Source organism: Mesoplodon mirus (genome assembly GCF_964341445.2).
Source record: "Mesoplodon mirus genome assembly, chromosome: 15".
NCBI lineage: Eukaryota > Metazoa > Chordata > Mammalia > Artiodactyla > Ziphiidae > Mesoplodon > Mesoplodon mirus.
The window spans coordinates 43,851,017-43,861,455 of NC_138991.1; positions in this window are offsets into that span (position 1 = coordinate 43,851,017).

The following is a 10,439-nucleotide window of genomic DNA, read 5'->3' on the forward strand; positions in this document are numbered from 1 at the left end:
GGCGGGGCGTGCATTGGGGCGGGGGGGGGCGGGGGGAGGGGTACCTTCTCACACAGAATTGACTAATTAGCTTTCGTTGATGGCTTGAAGCACAGCTAGGATTCAGGGGTGGAGCTGAAAGAGGGGACAGGATGAGGAGGTGGGGAAAATGAGAGCAGCCTAAGCAGTCATTGCTTTAAAAGGCAGTACAGGATAATAGTTAAGATGGCAGTTCCTAGGGTGGGACCATCTGGACTTCAAATTCAGACTCCACGGATAATAAAAGAAACATACTGTAAGGCTCCATTTGGACGACGTTCAAAACAGGCAAAATATCTTCTGTGAAAAATCGGAACAGCATTTAACTTGGGGGAGGTATTGACGGAGAGGAGACCCCAGGGAGCCTTCTGGGGGGTTGGGAATGCCCTTATATGGATCATGGGCATTTACACAGGTACCCGTCCTCTTCTAATGTGTGGAAGTGCGGAGTCTTAACCACTGGACCGCTAGGGGATGCCCTGGAATTTTTTAAATGCTAAACCATCTTAGGCTCTTCCATTCCCTGAGCGATGGTTGGCCAGTCTCTGTGGGCCTCAATTCTTTCATCTGTGAAGTTGGGATAATAATAATGCCAGCTCATTAAATGCTAACTATATGGCATTTACTATGGGCCAGACACTGATACGAGTGCTTAAAAATATCAAGTCATTTCCTCAAAACAACTTTGTCAATGGGGATTATTATTGTACCCATTTTACAGATGAGAAAACAGAGGCACGGAGCGGTTTGGTACCTTGACCAAGGTTACACAGGGAGTTAATGAGGTGGGATTTTTTTCAACCCTATTTTCTGACTGTATTGGTCTCTCTAATATTAAACAGATATAGAAAACTCGTAAACTCATTTCCTAAAGAAACTGAATGGTTAAGAAAAAAAAAAGAAACGAAACATCATTGACTACAATTTAGACACGTCAGCCACATTTTCAGAGCTTATCTCTGTTAACTGTTCTTAATTGTTTCCTCCATTTTCCCCCCTCTGGATAGGCCTTTGAAAATTAAATTCAAGGTTAAATCAAGAGCGAGATAAGACTGTTGAAGACGAGGACTCTGGTTGCCTAACCAGTATCGTCCTTATCACCTTCTTTATTTTGTTGGAGACTGAAATGTGTCTACTTAAAAAATTATATTTCCCAGCCTCCCTGGTAGTTAGAGGTCTGGCCAATATGATGTAAGCCAAAGACGTTATGTGGGGTTATGAGGAAAGCACCTTTTTAAAAGGCAGACAATGCAGTCAGAAAGAAAGAACTATAGACAGCCCTTAAACATGTGAAAAGATACTGAACTGAAGTTTGAAACTAGGCAGCCTGACTGGAGTCTGCCCCGTTACCTTCCCTACTCCTGTGTAAGCTCATTTAGAGGATGAAATAGAGATAACATGGATAAATTTCTTCACACAGCATTCAGGGCCTGTTAGCTGCTATTATCATGAGCACCTGCAGTATACAAGGCACTAAAATGCTAATACACTTTCTCTACCTTCTCTCATTTAAGCACCACTACAATCTTACGAATAAGTTCCTCATTTTATATCTGAGAAGACTGAGGATCAGAGAAATTAAATGACTTGTCCTGGGATTGCAGAGTAAATGGCAGAGCTGGACTCAGACTTGGGTCAACATGACTGCTGCCTTTCACGTTGGGAGCAGAGAGGAGGGGAGGAAAGGGGAGGAAGAGGCAGGAATAAGAGGGGAGGTCCCTCTGGTGCTGAGGGCCAGTCATTTTCCTCCATAGCTGTGGCTTACCCTGGAACAGAGAATGAGGAAGGGAAGAGTCCTTGGCCATGAGCTGGTAAAGGTCAGGCCCTAGTTTTACTGGAATCTGGACACTCTCTTCTACATTTCTTTCTTTCCTTATCAGGTTCTTCCTGTTCAGAGTAAAATAGTTCGAGGCTTCATGGGCTTGTCTGAGAGATAAATAATGAGGAGAGAAAAAGAAAATTGTGGTTTAGAGAAATGGCTTGCACCACTTTTTTACAGTGAGCCTCAAGAGAGACTTTTATTTCATGACTCAGCCCAGGCATGCACATGCCAAACTGAACTGAAATTTTCTCACAATACTTTCTGATCCTGATTATGTGCAGTGCACACCGGACTATATCATTGTTCCTCTTTATCATTTTTCCTCCCCAAATGCTTATCATGACCCATTAAGCCAATTTCATAATCCACTTATGAGTAACAACCCAAGTTGAAAAAATCTTGGTTAAGAGCAGTATTTCTCAACTCTCAACTTCTTTTTAACTATTGCTCCCCAAGCCTTTTTTAGACATTTTGTTTCCTAATCACCATTTCTCATGAACTTATATACTATATGTCTGTGCTTTGTATATCTAAAAGATATTTTTCACCCACAAAGGACCAATTTCTGCCCTCTTGGGGGATGCTATTACCCCTGTTGAGAATGCACTGGAGACATCATACCAACTCATTTTCTGAGCCACCTTTACACACAGCATCCCAACATCCAATGAAATAGTATTAGTCCCATTCTGCAATGAATAAGCTGAGGCTGAGAGGTTATATTAATTACTGAAGATTGAAATGGCTGGTAAGTGGACTGGGAATCCAGAGACCTACCAGATCCTAGTTCAGCTGCTTAATTATCTTCTCCAAAGTTTCGTTCCCTCCCATGGAAAATGGCGGAATTGGTCCAAAGAAGTGTTCTCTAAACCTCAGGGTTTTCTTCCCCCCTATTTGAGCTAATAATAGGAGACATTTTTACAGCATATACTAGATGTCAGGCACCAATCTACCCTTTTCACATACATTAATTAATGTAATCCTCACAATAACCCAAGAGGGAGATGCTATTATTACTTTCTCCTTCCGGTTGAGGGAATTGAGGCACAGAGAGGTTGTGTCACTTGCCCAAGGTCATATGGGTAGTAAGTGGCAGAGCTGGGATTTGAACCTAATAGTATGAGTTCCAGAGTACCTGCTTTTAACCACGTACGTTAAAAGGAAACTTTTTATCAGTACGGAAAATAGAAAACCAGTATTATTTGTTGTAAATAGAAGGTAACAAAAAATAAAATAAAAAAACTTGTTCTTACATTCTCACTAGATATTAGCACGTGCTTGGAATTCTGAGCTGGAGGCCGCCCTCTTTGTTAAAGACAAGACAAGAGAAGCATGGATAGAGAAGTGTCAAAGGGTTTCTGGCAGCGCAATGAGACTTTGTCCTGGAATAATCAGAAGCGTTGAAAGGGAATTGGAAAGAGAATGGCTTTCAGGGGTTTGTGTGTGTGTGTGTGTGTGTGTGCGCGCGCGCGCGCGCAGCGCTTTCTTGCTTAATGGCTGTACCACCTAAAATAAACCCAAGATGGGATGCATTCCACACACCGTGGTCCCTTGTCTTGGCGTTCTAGGAGTGTCTGAACATCCCGCGGAGGAAGGGAGATGCCAGCCAGTTCTGGCGTGTGGGTGCAGCCCCTGGCTACACGCGCCTCTGGAAGGCAGCCGGCAGCGCCCGCGTGGAGACGGGCAGCGTGGGGTGGCGCTGCCCCAGTGCCCGTCCACGCTCCCACGACTTCGGCCGCCGCTTTCCCGCCCCGGCCTGGCTCCCAGGTGGGTCTCTCACCCCCAAGTGGACCTCACAGACCTGTCACACCATTCACCCCGGGCCTGGAGTTTACCGTTTCCTGCTCCTTCAGCCTCCGTTAGGTCCAAATGCTATCTTGCGCATCCTCTTTACCTGTGTGCCGTGCCGCCGCGGCCCTGCGGAGGTGTGCAGGTGTGATATCATCGAAGCCTGTGAATAAGTAAACGATAAACAGCCAGAAGTGGCCTGTTTCCCACATGATACCCACGGAAGGGTCCAATTCCCCCTCCCCGTGCTCTGGGGTGTGTCCTGGACAGTGCGCCAGATCATTTATTATTTAATGTTAGGTTCCAGGCAAGTTCAGTCGCACCTTTCATCTCTATAATAGAAAAGGCCGAGGGGGCACAACAGGTGAGTTGGAGTGAGAAAACTAAGCGTCCAGACCCTTTTTCTCCCATACATTGTCTGTGTGACCTTGATCAAGTGTCAGAACCTCTCTTAGCTTCAGCTGAATACACACAAAGTCCCATTGCCTGGACTTAAATCTTAGTTCCGTTACTCATTAGCCAGAAGAATTTGTGCTATTGATTTAACTCCTCTGAGCCTCAGGCTTCTTATCTATAAAATAGGGACAAGAGCAGTACCTCTACATAGGACTGTGGGATGAGTGAATGAGATGTATGTGAACACAGTTCCTATGTGGCACATTGTAAATATTCATTGTGACACTCATTAATAGTTCTTGTTGTTCTCTCTATATTTTTTAAATATTTATTTATTTATTTGTCTGCACTGGGTCTTAGTTGCAGCTCGTGGGATCTTCATTGTGGCATGTAGGTTCTTTAGCTGCAGCATGCAGGATCTTTAGCTGCGGCATGTGAACTCTTAGTTGTGGCATATGGCATCTAGTTCCCTGACCAGGGATCAAACCTGGACCCCCTGCACTGGGAGTGTGGAGTCAGCCACTGGACCACCAGGGACGTCCCATGTTGTTCTATTTTTTAATGACTCCCGTTCTGTGCCAGCTGCTCTGCATATATTTCCTCTAATCATCACAATGAGCCCTGCCAGTCTCTTATGTAATTCCTACTTTCCAGGTGAAGACTGAGGGTCATGGAGGTCAACCGACTTGCCCAAGGTCACACAGACACATGGTGGCAGAACTAGAATTCAAACTTAGATCTTGCCTGGTTCTAAAATTCCTTCCCAACTAGGTCCTAATTCATTTCTATCTGTAAAGTGAAAATGATGGCTTCTTCCACTGAGGTCTACTGTTAGGATGAAATAAGATAAAGTCTGTGCACTGATGGAAAGAAATTAAAGATGATACCAACAGATGGAGAGGTATACCATGTTCTTGGATTGGAAGAATTAATATTGTGAAAATGATTATACTACCCAAAGCAATCTACAGATTCAATGCAATCCCTATCAAACTACCAATGGCATTTTTCACAGAACCAGAACAAAAAATTTCACAATTTGTATGGAAACACAAAAGACCCCAAATAGCCAAAGCAATCTTGAGAACGAAAAATGGAGCTGGAGGAATCAGGCTCCCTGACTTCAGACTATACTACAAAGCTACAGTAATCAAGGCAGTATGGTATTAGCACAAAAACAGAAATATAGATCAATGGAACAAGATAGAAAGCCCAGAGATAAACCCATGCACATATGGTCACCTTATCTTTCATAAGGAGGCAAGAATATACAATAGAGAAAAGGCAGCCTTTTCAATAACTGGTGCTGGGAAAACTGGACAGCTACATGTAGAAGAAGGAAATTAGAACACTCCTATAAACTCAAAATGGATTAAAGACCTAAATGTAAGGCCAGACACTATAAAACTCTTAGAGGAAAACATAGGCAGAACACTCTATGACATAAATCACAGCAAGGCCCTTTTTTTGACCTATCTCTTAGAGAAATGGAAATAAAAGCAAAAATAAATGGGACCTAATGAAACTTAAAAGCTTTTGCACAGCAAAGGAAACCATAAGACAAAAAGACAACCCCCAGAATGGGAGAAAATATTTGCAAATGAAACAACTGACAAAGGATTAATCTCCAAAATATACAAGCAGCTCATGCAGCTCAATATCAAAAAAACAAACTACCCAATCCAAAAATGGGCAGAAGACCTAAATAGACGTTTCTCCAAAGAAGATATGCAGATTGCCAACAAACACATGAAAGGATGCTCAACATCACTAATCATTAGAGAAATGCAAATCAAAACTACAGTGAGCTATCACCCCACACTAGTCAGAATGGCTGTCATCAAAAAATCTACAAACAATAAATGCTGGAGAGGGTGTGGAGAAAAGGGAACCCTTTTGCCCTGTTGGTGGGAATGTAAATTGATACAGCCACTATGGAAAACAGTATGGAAGTTTCTTAAAAAACTAAAAATAGAACTACCATATGACCCAGCAATCCCGCTGCTGGCCATATACCCTGAGAAAACCATAATTCAAAAAGACACATGTACCACAATGTTCATTGCAGCACTATTTACAATAGCCAGGACATGGAAGCAACCTAAGTGTCCATCAACAAATGAATGGATAAAGAAGATGTGGCACATATATACAATGGAATATTACTCAGCCATAAAAAGAAACGAAATTGAGTTATTTGTAGTGAGGTAGATGGACCTAGAGTCTGTCATACAGAGTGAAGTAAGTCAGAAAGAGAAAAACAAATACCGTATGCTAACACATATATATGGAATCCAAAAAAAAAAAAAAAAGGTTCTGAAGAACCTAGGGGCAGGACAGGAAAAAAGACGCAGATGTAGACAATGGACTTGAGGACACAGGGAGGGGGAAGGGGAAGCTGGGATGAAGTGAGAGAGTGACATGGACATATATACACTATCAAATGTAAAATAGATAGCTAGTGGGAAGCAGCTGCATGGCACAAGGAGATCAGCTCGGTGCTTTGTGACCAACTAGAGAGGTGGGATAGGGAGGGTGGGAGGGAGACACAAGAAGGAGGAGATATGGGGATATATGTATATGTATAGCTGATTCACTTTGTTATAAAGCAGAAACTAACACAACATTGTAGAGCAATTATACTCCAATAAAGATGTTAAAAAAAAAAAAGATAAAGTCTGTGAAGAGGCTTCTACTGATGCTCAACTCAGCTCAGCTTCTTATTCCCCCGGGGATAAGCAGTAATTATCTAAGCCTAGGCCTTTTATTTTCATAATAAGGAGGCTAGTGAACCCCTCATTGTCTCTGGGAGGCAATATTATCTGATGTCCATAGGAGGGGGTTGAAAGTATCAGATCAAAATCAGAACTGTCAGGTTGCCTTCCCACATCCAAGCCCAGGTGTGCAGAGGTGTCTTTCATCTTCTTGGTTTTCTCTGCATCTCAGGCCTCCCACCCACCCCATGACGATTAGGACATCATCTTTTACTCTCTTTCCCAGGGCCAGTGTAAAACCACAGGTGAGAATATCTGACATCGCTGGCTTTGAACTTTAGAAAAAGGGAGATCTTACGGCTATTCAGCTATTGTGAAGTCAGTTTCTCCCTGCCTCCAATAAATGGTGTGATGTGGGTAGAAGTGGGGCCCTGGCAAAGTGGGGCGCATACATCACCCCTCCTACTGGCTTGCCTTGTAGTGAGCAGACCTGGTGCCCTGTCCACCCTCCTGCATAATGTATGCACCCGTGGCAGGAACAGAATACCACCCGTGGTGAGTCTGGCCACTGCAGGCCCTGGACGTGTCCAGAGGTCTTGCCAAGGCTGATGTCTCTCTGTTGGCAGGAGCTGAAGAGAGGGAGGGGCCATGTGTCACTTGAAGCCTTTCCTGGGGCTGAGGTGGGAACTGGTTTCATCTTGGGTCTCAGGATTCTGCGAAGATAGGGGCAGACAACAGGACAGCCCTAAGCAGGCAGTCTGACCCAGACTTCGACTCAACAGAGGTGTCACTGGGGACAGCTAGACTCCTGTTTTCTGGGCTTGAAGCCCCCTCTGAGAGGGCTGGGGTGGCAGAGAAGGTGCCTGGGACCCTCTCAGTGTGGCTGAAGGGGAGAGGAGAGATTTGGGAACCAGGAACACGGACCTTGGCAATTTCTGTGGCTGCCTTATGGTGCAGAAAATCCCTGGGGCAGCAGCTATGGAGAGATACATAGGGGTGGAGAATGTGGACAGAAGCAGGTGTACAGTGCTGCTTTCAGGGGAACATGCCAGAATGCAGAAATCACGGATGAAGTCTGAGGCCTCTGTAGGGGAGGTGTGCTTACCTGAGTGTGCGTGTGTGCGCGTGCGTGTGCGCAATCTTGTGTACAAGCATGGGTGTGGAGAACCAAACAGGTCAGGAATGAAAGTGGGAGGTAGGAGTGCCTTAAGAGCCAAGGGAACCAGGGCATCTGGATAACATTACTTCATTTGTTGGATTCTATTCATTCATAGAATCAGTAAGAACTCAGTGGAGGCCCCCTCAAGGCCAGGCTAACTGCTAGGGCTTGGGATATGGAGACGATTTAGACCCAGGCACTTGTGGTCTAATTGAGGAGCCAGGCAGTGAAATGGAGAACTTAACTACCTTGTGAGAAGTGCTAGAACAGCTGTATGTATATGGTGACCAGAGCAGTCACCTCTGCCTAAGGCAGGCAGGAGTACGACCCTGAGGCAAAACTGAGCAGTGGCTCAAAGGATGAGGAAGGTGTTAGCTGGGGTGGAGGCAGTGGGGAGAGATAGGGGAAGGGTGTTCTATGCAGAGGGAATAGCAGCTGTGAAACCCTATGCACTGGTTCAGGAACCTTGAACAGATCCTACGGTGGAAACTTGAATGAGCTGATGGGGCACAAAACGATCTTATCTGTATACATATTATCTGATCCTCTTCACCCAGTGGAATATAAGCAACATGAGGGCAGGAAATTTGTCTGCCTTAGTCTCTGCTAGAGTCCCAGAGCCTAGAGCAGTGCTTGGCACGCTGTGGGATACATTGTGAATGAATAAACCGAAGATAGGCCCAGGGTGGATGGTGTGGACAGTCAACTAAAGCATTTGCGTTTTATCCTGGAGTCAGTGGGGAGCCCTTTGGGGTGGAGGTGAAAAATTGAAAGGGCACAAGATCTGGGCTTCCCTGGTGGCGCAGTAGTTAAGAATCCGCCTGCCCATCCTTCTCAAACTCTTCCAAAAAATTCAGAGGAAGAGGCTTCCCTGGTGGCACAGTGGTTGAGAGTCTGCCTGCCGATGCAGGGGACACGGGTTCGTGCCCCAGTGCAGGAGGATCCCACGTGCCGCGGAGTGGCTGGGCCTGTGAGCCATGGCCGCTGAGCCTGCGCGTCCGGAGCCTGTGCTCCGCAACGGGAGAGGCCGCGACAGTGAGAGCTCCGCATACCGCTGAAAAAAAAAAAAATTGCAGAAGAAGGAACATTCCCAAACTCATTCTATGAGGCCACCATCACCCTGATACCAAAACCAGACAAAGATACTACAAAAAAAGAAAATTACAGACCAATATCACTGATGAATATAGATGCAAAAATCCTCAACAAAATACTAGCAAACAGAATCCAACAACACAGTAAAAGGATCATACACCATGATCAAGTGGGATTTATCCCAGGGATGCAAGGATTCTTCAATATACACAAATCAATCAATGTGATACACCATATTAACAAACTGAAGAATAAAAACCATATGATCATCTCAATAGATGCAGAAAAAGCTTTTGACAAAATTCAACACCCGTTTATGATAAAAACTCTCCAGAAAATGGGCATAGAGGGAACCTACCTCAACATAATAAAGGCCATATACGACAAACCCACAGCAAACATCATTCTCAATGGTGAAAAACTGAAAGCATTTCCTCTAAGATCAGGAACAAGACAAGGATGTCCACTCTCACCACTATTACTCAACATAGTTTTGGAAGTCCTAGCCACGGCAATCAGAGAAGAAAAAGAAATGAAAGGAATACAAATTGGAAAAGAAGAAGTAAAACTGTCACTGTTTGCAGATGACATGATACTATACATAGAGAATCCTAAAAATGCCACCAGAAAACTACTAGAGCTAATCAATGAATTTGGTAAAGTTGCAGGATACAAAATTAATGCACAGAAATCTCCTGCATTCCTATACACTAACAACAAAAGATCGGAAAGAGAAATAAAGGAAACATTCCCATTTACCATTGCAACAAAAAAAATAAAATACCTAGGAATAAACCTAACTAGGGAGACAAAAGACCTGTATGCAGAAAACTATAAGACACTGATGAAAGAAATTAAAGATGACACCAACAGATGGAGAGATGTACCATGTTCTTGGATTGGAAGAATTAATATTGTGAAAATGATTATACTACCCAAAGCAATCTACAGATTCAGTGCAATCCCTGTCAAATTACCAATGGCACTTTTTACAGAACTAGAACAAAAAATCTTAAAATTTGTATGGAGACACAAAGGACCCCGAATAGCCAAAGCAGTCTTGAAGGAAAAAAATGGAGCTGGAGGAATCAGACTCCCTGACTTCAGACTATACTACAAAGCTACAGTAATCAAGACAATATGGTACTGGCACAAAAACAGAAACATAGATCAATGGAACAATATAGAAAGCCCAGAGATAAACCCACACACCTATGGTCAACTAATCTATGACAAAGGAGGCAAGGATACATAATGGAGAAAAGACAGTCTCTTCAATAAGTGTTGCTGGGAAAACTGGACAGCTACATGTAAAAGAAGGAAATTAGAACACTCCCTAACACCATACATAAAAATAAACTCAAAATGGATTCGAGACCTAAATGTAAGACTGGACACTATAAAACTTTTAGAGGAAAACATAGGAAGAACACTCTTTGACATAAAT